Source organism: Sceloporus occidentalis, unplaced genomic scaffold, assembly GCF_023333645.1.
Source record: "Sceloporus occidentalis isolate IW3139 unplaced genomic scaffold, rSceOcc1.0.p SCAF_10, whole genome shotgun sequence".
Lineage (NCBI taxonomy): Eukaryota > Metazoa > Chordata > Lepidosauria > Squamata > Phrynosomatidae > Sceloporus > Sceloporus occidentalis.
Window position 1 is genome coordinate 31,489,621 of NW_028316990.1, and position 21,306 is coordinate 31,510,926.

General features: G+C 45.8%; 1 long non-coding RNA gene and 1 pseudogene across 2 annotated transcripts in view; one reads left to right on the forward strand and one right to left on the reverse strand.

The window, feature by feature from the left end:
• LOC149306346 (syntaxin-binding protein 4-like) overlaps nucleotides 1-21,306 on the forward strand; it is a 39,977-nt pseudogene that overhangs the window by 15,305 nt on the left and 3,366 nt on the right. Inside the window, exons 8-21 of the transcript XR_016282503.1 lie at nucleotides 97-238; nucleotides 962-1,068; nucleotides 1,336-1,489; nucleotides 2,833-2,905; nucleotides 5,867-5,964; nucleotides 6,917-7,013; nucleotides 7,877-8,004; nucleotides 9,262-9,354; nucleotides 10,072-10,137; nucleotides 12,646-12,834; nucleotides 13,084-13,200; nucleotides 14,252-14,301; nucleotides 15,309-15,448; nucleotides 16,613-16,670. The product of XR_016282503.1 is annotated as a syntaxin-binding protein 4-like (transcript). The remainder of the gene's footprint in view (nucleotides 1-96; nucleotides 239-961; nucleotides 1,069-1,335; nucleotides 1,490-2,832; nucleotides 2,906-5,866; nucleotides 5,965-6,916; nucleotides 7,014-7,876; nucleotides 8,005-9,261; nucleotides 9,355-10,071; nucleotides 10,138-12,645; nucleotides 12,835-13,083; nucleotides 13,201-14,251; nucleotides 14,302-15,308; nucleotides 15,449-16,612; nucleotides 16,671-21,306) is intronic.
• On the reverse strand, nucleotides 13,192-21,134 carry LOC149306347 (uncharacterized). The gene is made up of 4 exons (XR_016282504.1): nucleotides 20,979-21,134; nucleotides 20,467-20,589; nucleotides 19,711-19,785; nucleotides 13,192-13,274 (listed from the first exon to the last, which is right to left on the reverse strand). It is a non-coding gene; the product is annotated as an uncharacterized LOC149306347 (long non-coding RNA).

Sequence of the window (21,306 nt, forward strand, 5' to 3'; positions counted from 1 at the left end):
TATTGGAAGCAGGATCTTGTAGGGTGCGTATTTTTGCTTGATCCAGCTGGCTTTCTCTTATGTCTTCTGTTAACTTATTACCGTTTGTCTGTGCAGTTGCTCCATTGACTCTGGGATCCAGAGCATCACGATAGCAAAATCCTCTGGCTTGGGACTGACCCTCGGTGGAGGGGCCAACAGACCAGATGGACCCATGGTGTATGTCCAAGAGCTACAACCAGAAGGCGACTGCTACAGGGTGAGCAAAGCATTTGGATATCTGTAGTCCAACATTGCTGCTTCTCTATGCTTATGCAGTAGTTATCCTTTCAAGTGCCTACTGTTAAATGGTTTGATGAGTGGGGATGTATAATGGAGACCTGAGGAACTAAAACATTCAGGGTTTGGGAGGACGTCCTGGGACTGCTGCACAATTGGGAGCTATTGATGGTTTTCCTCCATCAATGCAACAGAAGACCCTAACCACACTTGACAGACACAGCAGCTACAGGTTGGAGGTGATATCACAGGAAAAGTATTTCCAAAGGCATTATTTTACAACTATAATTGTGGTTTAAATATGGCGTGTGATAATGTCCTTTGTCTCTGAAATAGTCCTGGCTTTTTTTACCAGTGGTCCTCACACATTGTTGTACAGACCCAGGTCATGAGTCTGATCACCACTGGGTGCCATCACACCTATGAGCCCCATCTTAGGCTGCAATGGAGCAGAGATGTTTGGTGCAGGATAATCCCCTTTGGTTTGAATCCTGAAGGTCAGAAAGGAGTAATATAACTTAGGTGCAGGGGAGTCCTGGATAACTGGCTCCTGGAAGGGTAGCTGCAGTCTCCCTGAAATGAATGGATCATTCTACACCTTTTGACCTCTTCTATTTTGGTATCTTGGTCTCTGACAGTCTTCCTGTTCCTTGTTACCTTACGCTGGGTATCACACAGATATTTCTCCCTCACTTTCTTGCAGGATGGGCGTCTGAGGGTAGGTGACCAGCTCATTGCAATCAATAAAGACTCACTAGTGGGTGCTACGCATGAAGAGGCCAAAAGGATACTGGCAAAAACCAAATTCAGGTAAGGAAGTCTTCCTAGCCATCCTATCAGTGACAGCACTGTGGGACGAGAAGGGGTCCAGTGGAACAGAGTTGGCATTAGTCAAAGCATGGGCCTATTCATCCAACTGCTATTGTTCCATCCTATGCAATTATGGGACCTGCAATTTAGAGAATTGTTGCTATCATCCCCAGCCATTATTACGCAGCCATCGTGGACATGACATTCCCACTCTCCTCCTCTGTTTGCTCCTCTCCTTCTAAATAAATATGTTCTTTTCTTCTTCAGACATGAGGGAAACACTGAAGTGGCCTTCATTCCCGGACGGGGGCGGTTGCACCCAGGAGTCTCAACTCACAACAGCATCCATTCCTCGCCTACCAAAGCCATTGGGAATGGTCTGGGTTCTTCCCGGTTGAAAGTTCATGTACGGTCCCCCGAGGTAAGGAGACGTGTCCATACAAACCCATGAGATCCTACCCAAATGACCTCCCTTTTACGGGATTATCATGTTTAAGAGCCTGGATTAGTTTTTGGGAAAGTAGCAATGTGTACCTGTTTGTTTCCTTCTTGCCTTCTCCCTCTCCTTGGTGGAGTCTGATACTTTTATTAGGTGTCTTGTCCATTTTAAATAGCTAAGCTGTTATTAATAGCCTGCTTCTTGCCTTATGCCTTATGGTGGTTTCGCTGCATCTAGAATGCACCTCATACCTTGGATCAAACATAGATCAGAACAGAGACTGCAGTCAAGATGTTAGAAGAAAACTAGGAACAGGAACGGCAGGGATGAAAGAAGTGGACAAGAAAGTGAGGATTGTCCAGGCAATCATATTCCCCACCGTCATGTACGGATGTGACAGCTGGACAGTGAAAGTGAACAGAAAGAAAATCAACTCATTTGCAATGTGGTGCTGGAGAAGAGTGCTGAGGATCTCATGGATTGCCAGAAGGCAGACAAATGGGCTCTTGAACAGATTGAGCCTGAGCTCTCCCTACAAGCCAGGATGACTAAACTGAGGCTGCTGTACTTTGGGCACATCACGAGAAAGCATGAATTGATAGAAAAGACAATGATGCTAGCAAATGATGCTAGCAAAGGTAGAAGGCAGTAGAAAGAGAGAAAGGCCACATATCAAATGGAGAAGCCAGTGTGATTTTGAAAGCTTGCAACATGTAATTGTGCATTTTGGTATCATTGTTTGGGTGTTATTGCACATGTCAAATGGTTAGACTCAATCAGAGAGGCCACATGCCTGAATCTGCAGGACCTGAGCAGAACAATGGAGGATAGCGGGACTTGGAGGTGTTTCATCCATGGGATTGCCATGGGTCGAGGTTGATCAGAGGCCAGGTAACAACAGCACCTCAATTCACTAAAGGGTCACAGAAAGGGCTTGGGAATATTCTTGGCAGGCTCTTTTTCTCAGGACCAGCAAAACTAAAGATCTGCCTCTGGCCACTGTTTTGGAGTGGCACAAAATGTCTGTCTAGTAGTTGATTTATTGCATTTGGCTCTCTGTTTCCATGGATTCTGCATCCATGGATTCAACCATCCATGGCTTGAAGGTATTTTTTTTAAAAAAAAAATCCAAAAAGCAAACCTTGAATTTGCCATTTTATATAAAGGGTACCATTTTACTGCACCGTTGTATATAATGGGACTTGAGCATCCACAGATTTTGGCATCCGCAGGTGGTCCTGGAATGTTTCAGCTATGCCCCTTACATGTTCAGCTCTCATGCTTTTCCTCACCTATATATTCATCTGTCTGTTTCTCTTTTCCAGAGTAGACATGACAGTCCCTTTCCAGTGCCTTCTCCATCACCAGATATCTGCCCACCAGAACTCACCATATCTGGTAAGGAGTTTTCCTTCTGTTCTTTGTATTCATGATGGTGTGTTGGGTTAAACTTTAGTTTAGACACAGCCAGCGACTTTGGTTAACAATTCATAATGCCTCAGCTCCTGTTCTACATTCAGTAGAAGGAGAACAAGAGTGTATATCTGCACAGTTGGGGGGAAGGATTCATATGAAATGGACTGCAACCCTGCAAAACCTTCCAGAGTTATCTGTGACTGTTTGCCCATTGCCTATATGACCATAAAGCTGATATTTTGGCAGTGACTGGGAAAGTTACCCCTTGGACTACAATAATCCCTCATGGACCTGTCGCTAGGATATTCTGGAAGTTGTAATTAAATAAACCCCAACATTTCCAAGCTCTGTATTTTGGACACTTTTAGCACCAAGTAAACTCCATAAATGTGATCAAGACATGGGAATACCTCTCTGCTCTCTTTAAACTAGGGGTCTGGAACATGTGTCGTTTCTAATGTTGTTGAACGGTAGTTGCCACCATCTCTTATCATTGGCTATGCTGTCTTGGGCTGATGAAAATGCAGTCCAACAACAACTAGAGACCATGTATCCATGTGCCTTTAAGTCACCTATTGATTTATGGTAACCCATCAATTTCATAGGGTTTTCTTAGGTAAGGCATATTCAGAAGCCAGTTCCTTCCTTTGAAATACAGTCTACAGCACCTGGTATTTGTTGGGGGTCTCCCATCCAAGTACTAACCAGGGCTGACCCTGCTCAGCTTCCAAGATCAGATGGGCTCTGGTGCCTTTTAGGTTATTTGGGCCCCACGTATTGTTTAATCCTGCGTTTAACTTTTGCAAATAACAGCTGCAGGGAATGGCTTCTAGAGCAGGACGATGCAGCAGGGAAGAGGCCAATCCTTTCCACTTGTCTTGTTTTTTCTAATGTAAACACAAACACACACGGAGCTACTCACTTCCAGGATTTTACTCTGTCTGTGTAGGAGGTGATTGGACAGGTGCTGAGGATGTCATACGCCAATGTTAATCAGCTAATTTGGGCTTCGGTTTAGTATGTGTATGTCAATAGCCTCCTACACCATTTTCCCACTGTCACAGGAAGGATTGTAGCAGTGACCTGGTGGGTTAAGGGATTAGTACAGTAATAAGATACAGAATCTCTTGGCCTAGTGGCCACTGACTCAGGACCCTTTCACACTAAGCAGTAAAGGAACATAGTTTTGGTGGGTTTTTCGGGCGATGTGGCCATGTTCTAGAAGAGTTTATTCCTGGTGTTGCGCCAGCATCTGTGGCTGGCATCTTCAGAGAATGGCATTATCTGAAGATGCCAGCCACAGATGCCGGTGAAATGTCAGGAATAAACTCTTCGAGAACATGACCACATCGCCCGAAAAAACCACAAAAACCTATGGATGCCAGCCATGAAAGCCTTCGACTTCACATTCTTAATAACCCCCCATAAACTGCAAATACAAGGTTCATGCAGGTGAGGAGGGATAGCAAATGGTTTCAGTCCAAGGGATCATCCTTCAGTTATATGAATTAACATGGCGAACCTGAGTGTGTTTATTCAGAATTGAGATTCACTGAGTTCAGTGGGGTTTAGTCCCAGTTTAGCATGTGTGAGGTTGCACCCTAAGCGAAGATTCGGTGCAGAGTTTGTGTTGCCTTAGGCTGCATCTGTACTGGAGAAATCATCCAGTTTGACACTACTTTAAATGCCATGGCTCAATGCTATGAAATTGTGGATTCTGGGGAAGTCGTGCTTACCCAGTGCTAATAGTGAAACTCCCCATCCAGTCTTTTCCCCATCCCTTCGCTGCCCATTTCTTTACTGACAGATCCTAGCCAGCAAAGATTTCTGAAACGTGCTGGGAGAAGTTTATGCCTGCTCTTAACCCCTTCCCACAACTGATGGCTTTTTTGTGTTGGGGTTGCGCAGTGAATTGGATGCTTGATGCATTTATCTGAAGCATTTCAACCCTGCAGGCTGAAAATGTTTGGTTGAAAATGGCTCCCAGAGGTATTTGCAAAGCTGAGTAATAATGACTGCCCCTACATGAGGGTTTATAATCTCAAAAGAGATGGGACTAAAGAGAAAGTGATGGGGAGGGCAGAGGAAAAAATGCTCAGGAATTAGGGTAGTTGTGAGTTGCAAAATTGTTATACACGTTACTTCTGGAAAAGAGGCGTAAAGCAAACTCTCTGCAGCAGCTCCTTCTGTGGCCGATGGATGATGCCAAATCAGTCTTCTCATTGCCACACTGTTTTTCCTGGAAGACAAGGGGTGCGTGCAAACTCCCCATGGCCCTTAGCCATAAGGCCAAAGTCTAGCCTGAAAAGGGCACCGATGGTTCAAAGTGAGATTGAGAGTTATTCTCAGCTATCTGTGCCATGGACGGAGACGGGTTCCACCCCAGGATGGCTGGAAACAGACGGACCATCTGTGATGAGAGAGGCGTATGTGCCGGCTGGCCTTTCGCTTCACCTGGGAAAACTGCATTCCAAATTAAAGAGCAAACCCTTGCCCCCAGCAAAACTAAATCCCGATTAACTCAGAATTGGAGGGGGAGATGCTCCGTCCTTGAACCCTGCCTGGCCGAACTCTGGTGGGTGACAAATCCCACAAACCCGTCGGTTCCCTCAGGCCACGCACAAAGCCCTTGCACTTGGCAGGGGATGAGAGATCTCGGGATTTAGCTGGATTACTCTTGCGACGGCGGACTCTCTGTTGCGTCTTCTGATATTGCGGTGATGGTGTGTGCTGTGGGAAGGGACCTTCAAGGTGATCTCTTCCCAGGAGTGTCCAAAGCTGTTGGTCACACTCAGCTGTATGTTGGCACAGTTGGCACAGAATCGTGGGATTGCTAATGGGCCAACAGTAGGGTTGCCAGTTCTGTGTCTAGTTTTGGGTACCACAATTCAAAAAAGTCGCCTGCCTCTCCTTGTTCTTGAACTATGATTTCTTGTCTTCCAGCTCCTGTTTCCCCATCAAACCAGCGAGCAGTGCCAGCCACCAAACCCAAAGTTGCCCTGGATCCCCACATTCGTCTCAAAGATGGCAAACTTGAACTGGTGAGTCTGGCAAGGAGAAGCCTTCCAAACAAAGGATCTATTTTCTGTCTTAAAGGTTCCTCTCTTCTTTCCCTCTCACTCTGAAAATCAAACAGACCCAAACAGGGACAAGTCATCTACAACCCAAGAATGGCTTTCCACTTCTCTTCAGGCTTGGTGCATGGATTTTTGTTGTTTGGCGTTGTGTGCCTTCAAGTCATTTCCAACTTATGGTGACTCTAAGGCAAACCTATTGCAGGGTTTTCTTGGCAGGTTTCTTCAGAAGGGGTTTGGCATTGCCATCCTCTGAGGCCGAGAAAGTGTGGCTTGTCCAACATCACCCAGTGGGTTCTTATGGCAGAGCTGGGATTCGAACCCTAGTCTCTAGAGTCATGTTCCCATGCTCAAACCACTGTACAGGCCAAAAAAGCAGTTGCATTTGGTCAGTTGCCTTTTACACTGTGACCTGTCCACATGATGCAGAGTCAAAGCCCTGATTCAAGTGCAGACTGTCTTCACAAGGAAGAACAGTTCCACACTGAACCTGCCCTATCCCTACCTAAATTAGATTTTAAAAACTCCCCTTTTGCTCTGGATTTTGCATGAAAATCCAGAGTACTACTGAGTAACACCGGGTGGCTGTTTACACACATGTCCTGCTGTGCTGCTTGGTGGTGCTGCCATTGCTGGTGTAAGGCACTCCTTCTGTTGTTGCAATGAGGTGCCCAGCCATGAAATTGATGCTGGGTGCCTTGTTTCATTTATGTTTCATATACTCCTTTAACCTCTGGGACTTCTTAGTACTCACGGACATAAAGTATCATAATCTTATGCCTTGCCCATAGCACTCACCTGCTGCTTGAGAACTTGTATCTTACCTGTCTCAGAGTTTATGAAGGCACATACAATTGAAAGCTTATAAATTCTCTGTATCCACCTTTTCTGTGTTCATTGCATGGCTTTGCATATGCAGATGCTGCAGTATCTAAGTCTTGATGTGAGCGAGGAGAAGAAGAGGCAGTTAAGGCAGAGCCTGACGACGGACTCGCAAGGAACAGTGGCCTACGGAGGTGAGTAAAAGCAACCTTTTCCAACTATAACTCCTATCATCCTTAGCCAGACTGACCAGTGACCAGCCCTAATGGGAATCATAGTCTAAAGGCAACTAGAGGGTCACAGTTTTCCCACTCTTGGTCTGCAATGCTTCTTTGGCCTCATTCCCACTATCTTTTGAACCAGATCACAAATTGGTTTGAACCAGTTTACATGACCATGGTTTTCACTTGGGGGGGCATGTGCTAGAGCCATTTAACGGGTGTCTTTTTTATGCTGATATTTTCCCCACGTCTTTTTGGATAAATCGATTCTGCGCAAGTGTGAACCAGATGCGGATCGGAATAGATTTAAATTTGACCTTTGGCTAACTTGAGTGGGTCCATTTGGAACCGACTCATTCGTGAATGTGAACCACAAGTGAATTATTTTATAGGGAAAAAATGTGATTGGGGCAAATGTAGTGGGAACCACACTCCGCTGTTGAATCGATCAATTGATTCGGATCACAAACCAATTTATTTGTAAGTGGGAATGAGGTCTTTCTTTGTTCATTTTGCAACTCCCGTTACTCAACTTTGGCTGTATCTGCACTGTGTAAATAATGCAGTTTGATACTGCTTTGACTTCCATGGTTCTGTCTTATGGAATTCTGGGATTTGTAATTTTGTTGTGGCACCAGAGCTCTCTGACAGAGGAAGCTAAATATCCACCAAACTACCAACCTCAGAATTCCATAGCATTGGAATTAAAGCAGTGTCAAACCACATTATTTCTGCAGTACAGATGCAGCCACAGAAACTGTATGTCTGGGAAAGTGATAGATATTTTATCTGCCTTAACTCTGCGTGCCTTTTCCTGCTTCTTGTTTCTCTCACAGATTTCCTCCAAGCTCTCAGGGACCTCCTTCCAGAGGAGCTTGAAGAAGCTGGCATCAATTCCAATTCTGTGCTCTTCACTCAATACGAAGTGGCCACTTTGCTGGACACGTCCGCTTTCCATTCTCTGGTCAGCCTTCAGCTCTCCCAAACCCCTTTATTCCTTGCCCCTATTCCAGGAGGCATAACTATTTGTGCACATACTAAAGGCTGGATGGATGAGAGAGTGGAAGAGGGTCGGTGCTTCCAGGGCAGATTAAACTCTTGCCTTTCACCATATATGTGCTGCTAATAGTAGTAGTAGTAATAATAATAATAATAATAATAATAATAATAATAATATGCTTAAGCAATGTTAACCATTTCCAGTGTGGAAGCAACCTTAATCCCAGCTCAATCAGTCAAGCAATGCTAGTTATAGAATCTCTGAATGCTTTGCATTTGTTCACAAGATCCCTCCGGCATCTCTCTGAGTCAATTGAAATGCTGACTTCTGCAAGAAAATGTCTTCCAGATGGTATTTGAAGTGCCATCAGATTTCATGGGTGTCCTAAGACTTTGAAGGGAAAGCAGCTGAATCTGTATGTTTCTTCCGGCTATGTAAGAAGGATTTATCCCAACAAAGCCACTCAAGAGACGTTTCCTCTGCTCAAGGGGATGGTTTACGGCAGTTTACTAGCGATCGGGAGGCTTTGTGGAACCCTTCTAGATAATCCCTATTCCCACAGGGGAGAAACTGCTGTCACTTTGGCAGGGCAGGAAGAAAGCTGCATCAGTACATACCTCTTCAAATAATTTCAAGATACAGCAACGGGATCCTAATGAAATGCAAAATCCCCCAAGATAGATTAGCAATTGGCATTGCAAAACGGTTTTATAGGCTGTTGTCTTGTAGCTGTTTCAGGGACGTAGCCAAGGGGGGGGGTTCTTGGGGTCCGGACGCCCCCCTTCCGTTAGATAAAATCAATGGTGTGTGCTGCCGCGCCGCCACACCCAAGCCCCATTATAATGGTGGCACTTAGTCTGGACCCCCCCTTCCCAAAATCCTGGCTACGTCCCTGACTGTTTGTTGGGCGAAGCACATCTAGGGACCTTTTGAATGACAACATTGAATCTTATCACACAAGGCTAAAATGTGGGATTCTAACAGGATAAAAGTGTCACACCGCAATGGTGTGACTTTTCCGGGGAAGTGCCTTTTTAATCCCGATTTCCTCCATATTGTAGTCTCCTATTCGATGTTGCCATGGCAGTTAAAGTGGAATCATAGTGCTATCACAGTGTAGTGTGAAAGGGCCCTTATAGAGATACATTTATCTCACAACTACACATGTTCTCCTTGCCAGCTTTCATGATGAAATCCTCCTCATTCTTCTTATTATTACAGACGTCAGACTCCATCAGCTGCACTGACAGCGAAGAGCTGGACCAACTGCAGCTGGAAACAGCAGACCTACGTCAGGAGGTCCGGAGGTTAAAGGTGAGTCCAGCCACATCGAAGGTAAGCATGCTTCTGAGCATATTCTTGGTGCCTGTCCACTAACACTGCAGAGACAACCTTATTTTGTGCTCCAGCTTCCCTTGTAGGGATTTATGGAATATATAATCCAGAATAGATTTACCGCCACCAAACTCTGGGATTATAAGAGCCAGTGTCTAGTGGCAATGCTTCAGTTTATAAATGGTTGTAACTTCACATTTTCATGGAAGAGGCTCTAGGAGAATTCTCAGCAGTGAGGAGAAAACGACTTCAATTATTTGTACTCACATGCAAAGATAAAACAATCAAAGGATTTGCATGAGCTGTCACAGACTTGAGCCTACTTCCTCAGGTGCATTTGGTGAAGTGGGAAGCCCAAGGACAGAGCTATATAGCATTCTGAGTGAGAATGTCCATAGGAATGTATGTTCTCTGAGGAGGTAGGTTCAAGTCTATAAAAGCTTATGCTACAAGATCCCTTTGCACGCCTAGTTTAGAGATATATCACACAGTACCAGGTTTAGGAGAGCCAGTGGTTTGAGTGTTGGACTATAGCAGTTTGAGTGTTTTAATTTTGATAATGTGATTGCAACAGGACCAAGGCAGTGCCAAGGGTCGTGTGATACAGTCCTGAAACAGGACATCTTCAGAAGGCATTGCCTGGATGGATGACACAAGGAAATAGATTGCAATCTCCCTTTCTCTCTTTTCTCCTAGTCTCTTCTGAAAGAGGTAGAGAGCAACAAGAAGTCCATGGAAGAGGAGCTTCAGAGACTGAACCAGGTCAGTCAATGGTTAAATGGTTGGATTGAACTCCTTGGTTTGATTGTCTCCATTGTGCAAACAATGAACTGATCAAGTCACAGTCACCATTCATGATGCTAAAACAGAATTGCAGCATTATAGCAGAGCTGTCAGTGAGATTCTCTGGGTGTAACCTCAAAAGAAGATGTGAGTTTTACAAGCCCTGAACCTCTCCGCTTTGGAGCACTAAGGTCTTTTTCATACTACACAATTACACCACTTTGATACCTCTTTACCTACCACGATGTATCCTATCTAGTCCTGGGATTTCTAGCTTGGAGAGACATTGGAGGCCTCTGACATCAAACTACAACTCCCAGGTCTTTGTAGGATAGATCCATGGTGGTTAAAATGGTATTGAACTGGTATAAATTGCATAGGGTGAAAAAGAGATTTGGGGAGAGGATTCCTGTCTTGCTCAGCCTCCTGCCTCTGTTGCCCTTTTTATCCATAAAATTTACCCTGCAGATGAAATTTTAAAATGACTATCATCTCATGTCCAGCCCTTCCTTCTCCATATTAAACATACCTAACCCCCTCAGACATTAGGGCTTGGTTTCCAGATCTCTGATCGTCTTGGTGGGCAACATGTGGCAGGGACGTAGCTAGGATTTTAGGAAGGGGGGGGGGGGTCCAGACTAAGTGCCACCATTATAATGGGGCTTGGGTGTGGCGGTGCAGCAGCACACACCATTCATTTTTCTAATGGAAGGGGGGGGGGTCCGGACCCCAAGAACCCCCCCCCCCCATGGCTACATCACTGCATGTGGGCATGTTCAGTAGCTACATTGTGCTGAAAAACAGGGTTGGTCCTATTCAAGGATCATCAACTGAGCCCTTGAGCTCTGCCTTCTCTGGATGCTGGATTCAATTCCGCCTTTTCTTTGCCTCTGCTTGTTGAAAAGCTCAGAGGAGTCTTTGCTCTTTGGGTTGAAAATATGCTCAGTATTCTTTTCTTGTAATTACAGCCAGCAGTTCAAAACATCCCTAAGCAACTGCAACATGTGACATGGTGGATCATGCACCAAGACACTTCTGCAGTCTTCTGGCACATGCATCTTAATGGATGAGAAGCCCACACACTCATCCGCCCACCCAGAAATATAATTTACAAAGACCCAGGAGACTGAGTTGAAATCTATAGAACAGCCCACTCAGTACTTTCCCTATGTTTTTCTGCTGTGTGCTTTTGAGTCATCTCCGATTTATGGAGACTTTCAGGAAAACCTATCCTGGGCTTTTCTCGGCACGATTTCTTCAGAGGGGTTTTGCCATGGCCTTCCTTTGAAAGTAAAAGAGTGTGATGTGACAAAGGTCACTGAGTGGGTTGCCATGGCTGGGTGGGGATTTGAAGATGGACTTTATCATAGGAGGCTGCCAAAGGGAATTGCAGCAGGACAGTAGCATCTGTGGCCATGACTCATTATGCCATATCTGTCCTATAGTTGCTTCATCTTCCATCCATCCCTAGAGCGCTCCTTTCCATTGATGGGGAAAACCTGTCAATGCCTCCCAGTTGCGCTGCTTTTCCACGATTGCTTTCCATGTGATAAGTGCTTTGGGCTGCAGTTCCGAAATGTGGGCACTTACATCATGTGAACAGGCGTGAATATGCTCCTTTTTCTCCTCTTTCTATTCCCAAGCAGGCTGTTTTTCTCCCTGCTCCCATTTCTCCCCCCCCCCCTTTTTAAACTGAATCACTTGCTATGACTGCGCAACTGATGCTGGGAAGGTCCTAGGGCAAGAAGGCAGAGCTATGAAGGCCAACATGCAGAAGAGAGAGCCTGGGACTATAAGGAGCACCATGGCACTTTTGAAGTACTGTGTGAAAATAGAATCGTAGCGCTGGAAGAGACCCTGAGAGCCATCCAAACCAACCCCTTTCTGCCATGCAGGAAGACACAGTCAAAGCATTCCCTGTGACAGATAGCCATCCAGCCTCTGTTTAAAAACCTCCCAAGAAGGAGGCTCCTCCACACTCCAAGGCAGCGTATGCCACTGTCACACAGCTCCCACCGTCAGGAGGTTCTTCCTAATATTCAGATCGAATTTCTTTTCCTGCAAAATAACTGGTATCTTAGCAGCCTGGTGTGACAAAGTCCTGGCCTCGGGTCTTTCCATACTATGCAGATATATGACGATTTCACTTTAAGTGTCTGGCATTTGCAGGTAAGGAAGGGGCACGTAGACTTCTCAAACAGACAGCTCAAGTGTCTACAAGTCACAAGTTCCCATAGTATGTAACCATGGCAGTTAAAAAGGAATCATCATGGTGTAACTATATAGTGTGGAAGGGCCCCCAGTCCAGCACCAAAACTGCTACTGGCTCATGTTACAGGTCGAACTGCAGCTCCCATAATGTCCAACCAGCATGGCCAGCCCTACTGTACCCATTGCACTACACTGGATCCCCAGTGACCTGAATTGTACCTCTTTCCACCTTGGAGTGACCTGCCTGTCTTTCTCTTGCTCCCTCCCCAATCTCAGAAGGCCCTGGGCTTCCTCTCAGAGAACCGGAGTTTGCACAACAAGCTGCAAGTGGCCGAGGTGTCGCAACGGCAAGCCCACAGTGCGGAGCAAGATTACGAAGAAGTGATCCATTTACTGGAGGTGGAGATTGCAGAGCTGAAAACGCAGCTCATGGGGAAGAAAACCAAGCAGGCTTCAGAGGTAGAGGTCAGTATGTAATGGGATGATCTGTTTAACAGAGTGGGAGAAACCATCAGCCCTTCAGATGTTGACTAAAAAGACCTGAATGCATGAGAACGCTACCAGGAAGAATGGCAAAAACAAAACAAAACTGCAGCACCTTCTTTGAGGAAGCAAACTGTCTTTATAGTCTTTATAGTCACACTTTCATTTTGGGAAAAGACATCTCCTTGCACCTCCTTTTTCACCCTCTTGTCTTTCTCTTTCCAAACCCAGAACGATGTGCTAGAGTTGAAAAGGCAGTTATCCTTGGTGGATGGGCAGCTGAGAAAATCGGAGGTCACACGGAAACGCTTGGAAATCCTCAACCGGAAGCTGCTCCTGTTTGTGCAGGTGATGCATGGAAACTGTGGCAGCTATGAAGATCTGGGGATCTTGTCCATCTGAGAGTCTATATAGCAAGAGGACTGGATTGTTTTGATTTTGTAGGGAGAAAAGAACAGTTTTAGGCTGCATCTGCACTGCAGAAATAATACTGTTTGCTACTCCTTTACTATGGAGTTTATCACATGGGGTTTAAAATGGGAAAATCCCACAAAATCGGGATCATTTTCACACAACGTTACACTTTAACTTACACAGAAAATGGACAAATCCTGTAAAAGTGGGGTCGTTTTCACATGATGTCGGGGTCATTGAGCATTAATCCAGCATTAACCCACACAGAAAGTGGACAAAATCAAACGCTTTGCACTTTCAGGAGAATTATTTTTGCATTAATGCTCAATGCTCCCGATGAGTCTCAAAACAATCCTGATTTCTGGGATTTGTAGTTTTGTGAGATATTTAGCCACTTCTGTCAGAGAGCTCTGGTGCCACAACAAACTATGAATCCCCGAATTCCCTAGCATTAAGCCATAGCAGTTAAAGCAGCATCAAACTGCATTACTTACTACTTAGTCCAGGGATTCTGCTCTAAAAGGTGAATCAGCCCCAGAAACGATAAGGTTGGTCTTCTGTCTTGATAGGGATGGTGTGGACCTCTGGATGTTTTGGACTCCAGACTCCATCAGCCCCAGCAAGTCTGGCTAATGATCCAGGATGATGGGAAGAGTAGTCTTAATAATATCTGGGGTGGAGGACCCAAGTTCCCCAGCCTTGCCTTAGCACTTCAGGCACTCCTTGCCAAATAGTGAGTCAAGGTGACTTCAAGTCACACACCAGAAGTATTGTGCGAAAATATCAATTGATCGATTTACTCAGGCTGGTCTTTGTGTCGGATCTTTTATTTTGCTATGGATTAATACAAGCTTTCCTTGGAAATAGGAGCAGCAATGGCAGGGCAAAAGGATTCTGCGGATCGGGGGGATAACCTTACTAGCAGGGTTAATTGTTTTTCCAGTACTGAAATACTAAAATCCTCCTCCTTTCTGTTTTTACCCAGAATGCCCATAAGGTATTAAGTACCTCCTGCCCATTCCCAGAGGAAAAGAGGTGAGAAGAGCTTTGAGGAATAATGCTTGGCATTTCAATACACGACTTTATGAACATATATTTATTCATTATTGTTTATTATGTATATATAGTCTTTCCTCCAACGAGTCCAAGGTAGCATATATGGCTCCTTTCCTCCCTGATTTCCTCAAAGTGAGCCATTGAGATTCATGGCTCAGTGGGGAGCCATGTCCATAGTACCCAACCCTGGATCTCAAAGCACTTTGTATAGCATACCCTCCAACATTTCACCGACAAAAACCAGGATCCGTGTGGCCAACCAATATCAGAATGTGGTCCAGGTGGTCAAAGTTATTATTCAGGAAGAACAGAAAACTGCAGCAGTTTGCTTTGGCCTGAGCCAACTGTAAAAGACAAGACTCCATTGCACTTCTCCTCTCTGCTGAGTTTCTTTAGTGCAATCTACTTTTCCGCTTTGAGCTCAGTTTGCAGCACTTGAAGTAAGCTAAGGACAAAGGGGCAAAGCGGGAGGAGAAGAAAGAAACTGGGACATTTTAAAAGCATCTGGAAAAGTGGGATGGAAGGGGATTAATCGTCTCTGCCAATTTGAGACGGTTGTGGAGAAGATGGTATTGATTCTCTCAGGAATCCTTGCAACAACTTTATAAGATAGGCTACCCTTTTATTGTATTGTAGGCAGTGAGGTTGGAGTCTCCACAGCTTTGGTAAAAGGTTGCCCAATGATTTTGTAGCTTGGTTACCCCAGCAAATGATTCTTAAATAAAATATAATAAAATAATTTTTGTGGGTTTTTTGGGCTCCATGACCATGTTCTAGAAGAGTTTATTCCTGACGTTTAGCCAGCATCTGTGGCTGGCATCTTCAGAAATTTCGCCTGCATCTGAAGATGCCAAACACAGATGCGGGCGTAACATCAGGAATATCTCTTCCACAACATGGCCACATAGTCCGGAAAACCCACAAAAAACTATGGATGAAAGCCTTCGACTTCACAAAATAAACTAAAATCTGTTCTTTCTGAAAAGAGGTGACAGTCAGCCCGAAGCGGACAAAACAAAGAGGCCCACAGAAGCCTCTCTTCCATCTTCAGATCTTGTGGGCTTGTTGATAGCAGAAGCAAATGAACTGTTGGAACCCGTGTCAAAGTCTAACACTACAAGGGATGGTAAGTGCCTTTCATTCCTGCTTCTTGAGAGATATAGGACAAACTAATGGGGTATTTCTGGGGGGGGGGGGGGGAGAGCGCCTTTTCTATTAGGTGGCACTGAAGATGCCAGCTGGCTTGTTCTAGAGTGAGCAGACCTGCCCTATCCAAGGTGGTGAAGTTGTATTCCTCATTGCTAAGAGGTCTAACCAGAGCTATAGTAGCACGTTTTAGACTAACTGTGCAAAAGAAGTTGTAGTATAAGCTTTCATAGCGTCACTCTATTTCCTGAGATGGAAGCTTGTGCCACAACTTCTTTGGCACATTAACTGGTGAAGAACTGGGACCTTCTGCCTTCAAAGCATGTGTTTCACCACTGGACTGTGGCCCCTTCCCTGCCGCAATATAATTCTGCATGCTAGCTTGCGTCTGTATTGTGGAATGGTTGCAATTTTGTTGGTCAATTTGAACAGGTCAGTAGCAATGCAGGGGATATATTTGAAAAAGAGGTTTCTGCTTTGGTTAGTGACGTAGAATAGAAATTACCTTCCTAGCAACACGGGCGCATGCATGCACACATACACTTTGTCCACTTCTCTTTCTACTGCTTCACCTCTGACCATGAGGGACCTATCTTTGTCTTTTCCGCACACATCTACCTCTGCTGTCAGTCTTTGGCGTTGTGGTGCAGCAGCAAACCTGGCACCAGCAACCCTGAAATGTGTCATTTTCTCGGTGCTGCTTTCAAGGGCACTAGGGAGAACGTTTCCCCAGTGCTTCTGGCCAAATGGAAAAGGGAGAAGGAGAAATCTTACTTTCTTCCTCTGAGCTTGTGCCGTAACAGAGTCGGAGGAGTAGCAAATAAAGTGGGTGGACAGAGAGAGCAGGGCTGGAGGTAGAGAGGTAGAGAGACAAAAGGGTGCAATTTAATGCAACATTTAGATGAAAACCTGAGCCGAAGAAGAACTTGGAGTGACAATGGTCATAATATTTGCCTTGTTATCACTTGCTAACATTTATCTGCTGAACCGAAGAATTCTGAATCTTGATCTTGACTAATTTAGATCTTCATTTAGATGTTGACTGAGAAATTATGAAGGTTAATACTGACTTCGCCCTGTCGGTAGTGCATTCTGCGGATAAGATGGTGCTTTCCAATCTGATCTGTTTCCCTTGTATTGACAGCTTTATTACACGACTGGGACAGTTGCCCGGCTGGGAATGAAACCTCAGACTACAAAGAGTGAGTATCTAGTGAACAATTTCCCCAGCAGACAGTTTGTGGGCCAAAAAATGCATCTTTAAAACGCCCCTGCAGAACCAGGAGCCAGGTTCTAGAGAAGATGCCACAGATGCTGGTGATACATCAGAAATAAACTCTTCTAGGACATGGCCACATTGCCCAAAAAACCCACAAAAAGCTATAGATGCCAGCCATGAAAGCCTTCAATTTCACAATGACCCATCTTCTATAATGAAGGTTAATGCAATTACAGCCAGCCCTCCTTATTCATGGATTCATTTTCCATGGATTCAACCATCCCCGGCTTGCTTTTTTTTTTTAATATATAAATTCCAAAAAGCAAACCTTGACTTTACGATTTTATATAAGGAATACCATTTCACTATGCCATTGTATTTAATGGTACTTTAGTATCCACAGATTTTGGATACCAAGTGTACACATATTTAGACTTTTGCAAGTGCAAATGCAGACAAAGTTTAGGCAATAGCATAACACCATCTAAATACGAGTGGCTGTGTATGCCTGATCCTAGTCCAAACCATCTTGGTTTCGCGCTGAAAATTATTTGCACAAGGATCAATATATTGTCCTCCCTCCCCATTCCCCGGGTTATCAAAGGCTCTTGGGCGGGGAGAAAAAACCGAGATTGAAAGTACATTTGAGATTATTATAGATCAAAGACTCCTCACATCCGAACAATCTGCCAGACCTCCCACTGCTTCCTGAGACAGAATGCCTTTGCCTTTCAGTCTGTTCCTGGGAGTAGCTGAGTGCAATTTTTGCCTCTCAATATGCCTTTTCAATACGAAGCGGGGCTGGGCCCTGCCATTAGGCAAAGGGAGGCAGCTGCCATGGGCAGCTGATTTTGGAGCATCAGTAAAGAGCAGCAAAGTGTTAATTATTTTGTCTACTTTCCGTTGGGGTTAACACCACGTTAACAACAACATCGTGTGAAAATCAACCCGCTCTTGTGGGGGTTTTCTGATTTAAATCCTTGTCTCTGAATAGGATTCCCACCCCACCCCCATGTGATAAACTCTATGGTTTTGTTAAGCCAGCTGTCCCCCATCATATATCTATGCTTTTCATTTTTTGTGACTAAGTGCAGTACCTTACGTTTCTCCCTGTTGAAGTTCATTTTGTTAGTTTTGGCCCAACTTTCTAATCTATTCAGGTCATTTTGAATTTTGATCCTGTCCTCTGGAGTATTAGCTGTTCTTCCTAATTTGGTATCATCTGCAAATTTGATAAGCATGCCTTCTATTCTGTCATCCAAGTCATTGATAAAGATGTTGAATACCACTGGGCCCAGGACAGAGCCCCACTGGACACCCCACTGGTCACTTCCCTCCAGGATGAAGAAGAGGAGCCATTGCTGAGCACCCTTTGGGTTTGGCCGGTCAACCAAGTACTAATCCACTGAATCATAGAATTGGAAGAGACCGCAAGGGCCATCGAGTCCAACCCCATTCTGCCATGCAGGAAATCTCAATCAAAGCATCCCCGACAGATAGCCATCCGGCCTCTGTTTAAAAACCTCTAAGGAAGGAGACTCCATTACACTCCAAGGAAGCTTGTTCCACTGTTGAACAGCCTCTTACTGTCACAATGTTCTTCCTAATGTTTAGGTGGAATCTCTTTTCCTGTAGCTTGCATCGATTGTTCCAGATCCTAGTCTCTGGAGCAGCAGGAAACAAGCTTGCTCCATCCTCAATATGACATTCCTTCAAGTATTTAAACAGGGCTATCCTATCACCCCTTAACCTTCTCTTCTCCAGGCTAAACATCCCCAGCTCCCTAAGGCATTCCTCATAGGATATGGTTTCCAGACCCTTCACCATTTTGTTGGCTCTCATTTGGACACACTCCAGTTTCTCAATGTCCTTTTTGAATTGTGGTGCCCAGTCCAGGTGGAGTCTGACCAAAGCAGAAGAGAGTGGCACCATTACTTGATCTAGACACTATACTTTTATTGAACAGTTGCATTGTCTAGCTCAGGGGTAGGCAACCTTTTTGAGCCGGGGGCCAGCTTGCTGTCCCTCAGACTTTGTGTGCCCAAAGCATATCACAGTTTTCCTTATGCACAGATGGCCCTGTGGGCACAGGGGAGTCCGATGGTAGGAGTGGCGTGGCTGGTCGTGCGTCAAAAGGCTCATTGAGCTGGATCTCTGCAGAGGAAAGGGCAGAGCAAGTGTGTCTGGGCAAAGATTAGGGCAAAGCAGGTTCTCCTCAGACAGTGCCCTGGTGGGGATGTCTGCTGAATTGCCCCCTTTAGGGGCAATGGCTGCTCCTTCCCAGAGCAATAAGGATGCCCGGCAATGCCAATACCCTCTGGCCAAGTTGGTGTGTGTGTGTGTGTGTGTGTGTGTGTGAGGGGTGGAGGAGATGTCCAACTCTAGGTGGGGGTCCTTATGTGGGTCCCAGAGGGGATGTAGGGTCAAAGGACTCACCTCCAATGGTGGTGTCCTCCTCCTCAGGTATTTCTGGAAGCTCCTCTCCTGCTCCGGATAGCCTGAACAGGGAGCACATGGCACAGTGGGGAACCCTGCCAGGACTCCTGTGGGGGTCTTGGCCAGCCTCACTCCACCATCCTGCAGCATCCGTGTCAGCCACATTCATGCCTGCCATTTTGAACGCCCACTTGTGGGCACACCCCACAGGGCGTACCTGTGCTCCCTCCCTCCCTCCCCTTGTGTTGAGTCTGCTACTTCAAGTGCTCTGCTCATCTCTTTATGAGAGACAGTTTTAGCAGCATCTCCGTGTATTTTTCTGCAGAGTGTGCTAAGCTGAGATCTGGATTCGATCCCATCTCCTGGAAGACTGAAGTAGAAATGAGGTCCATAGGTCACCAAGTAGGATGCTGAGTGATGTGGGCCAGGTCAGCATTTCCAACAAGGCACTGCTTTCTGTGCCCACAGAATAATAAAGGCCAGTTTCTCCCTCTCCCCTGCCACAGACCATGTGCAGGGCCACTTCAGTTGGTCCGCTCCTGGCCACCCCACCCAACAGGAAACCCAGCAGCCCTCCCTTACCTTACCTTTTCCCAGGTGGAGAATGTTCTCCTCATCAAGGTGTCCTGACAACTCTACACTGTAACCGTTCAGTGCATGACCTAAGCAGATAGGGACACTCTGAGACCTTGGAATTTATGCTCTGCATCCAATCAAATCATCCCTTTGCAAACAGATTGCCCCCCCCTTTGCACCACCCTCTTTCTGCAACGTATAAACCTATGCCCAAAAGCCTTTAGTCTCATGTACCCAGAAATAACATGGGAAGCCCCATGCCTGGGAGGGTTCATGGCTAGAGGAGGGTCTCCCCAAGGGCTCAGAGGGAGGAAAGAGGAAATGCCACTGTGCATATGATGGGGGGCAAGAGCACACAAGGCACCTAGCCCTTGGCTCACCTATGAACTGGCCTGCTGTGAACCTGATTCTGGCTTGTGGATGGTGGAGATACTCTAGAGCCTGGCAGATGAAGAACTAAGCTCTCTCCTTGTGGTTATTTATCTGCAGAGATAGGAAAGAAATCTTGCCATGGCTCTGCCTCCTTTTGATTCCCAGTTCGAAAGAGAACCATACTTGGGTTGTAGTGACTGACATATATGGGGTGATTGGCAGGCAACCAGTATTTGTACAGAGAAGAGCATTGGAGAAGTTCCAAACGCGATGTGTGAGAAAATCTTTGCTACAATCGCGTGTCCTGGGGAAATTTCTTTTTAACCCCTGATTTCAGCCTATGTGATACAATCCAGTCTCCTATGTGTGTGCCTTGAAGTCACAAGTATACTAACCGGGTACTTCCAAAGCTCTTCTAGACAGGTAAGGAGGTCTTCCCAGGCAAAACTCTCAAATATCATCTTAATCTCTGGCCATCCCAGGAAGTGGATGCAGTGCAGCAGTGTCAGTTTGCACATCTGCAACCAAAGAGAGATGGAGATTGGTTTTCCAGGGAGGCTGCCATCTGGGAAACTGGAGGCCCTGTTTCACTCTGTGGGGTGACCTGCTGGGCTGGCTGCACAGTCCTAGGGGCAAACTGGTCTCCCTGCTGCTAACTCCTCATTTTCCTCCTCCAGGCAGAAGTTCTTGCCTCTCTGCAGCCTAAAAAGATGAGCCCTCTTTTGCCTACCAGCTTGGAACCCAGAGTCCCACAGAGCAGGATGCCCCATCCTTGCCTTTTGGTTCCCTTTGCCTCTCCTTCCACTTTAATGGGAGCTTCAGTCTAGCCACATCTGAAAGGGGTCAAAAGAGGGTTGAGGGAAGGAGCTTTAAGGGTCGAATGGGGGGCGGGGGGAGATGGACTTGCCATGGCGGCGGTGCTGTCATTGTCCCAGATGTGCAGCAGGCAGTGAAGCACTTGTATTAATAGTGCATTCTCTCTTTCCTTGGCTTTAATCATTATTAACCCAAATACATTCCTGGAGAGAGAAAAGAGATGTCTTGACAAGAAACCCTACTTGCTCCAGGGACACTCTGTCCCTCTCTGGCCAGTGATGATCACAGGGAGGCAGGTTGCTGGCAGGTCAGGAAAGCAACGTGGGGTCTGGGAGACATCAAGGGAGGTTGTTTTTTCATGGGAAATGCTGCCCTGGGGGTGGCACAGAAAAGCCTGTGCAGGACTTACGTGTTCAAAG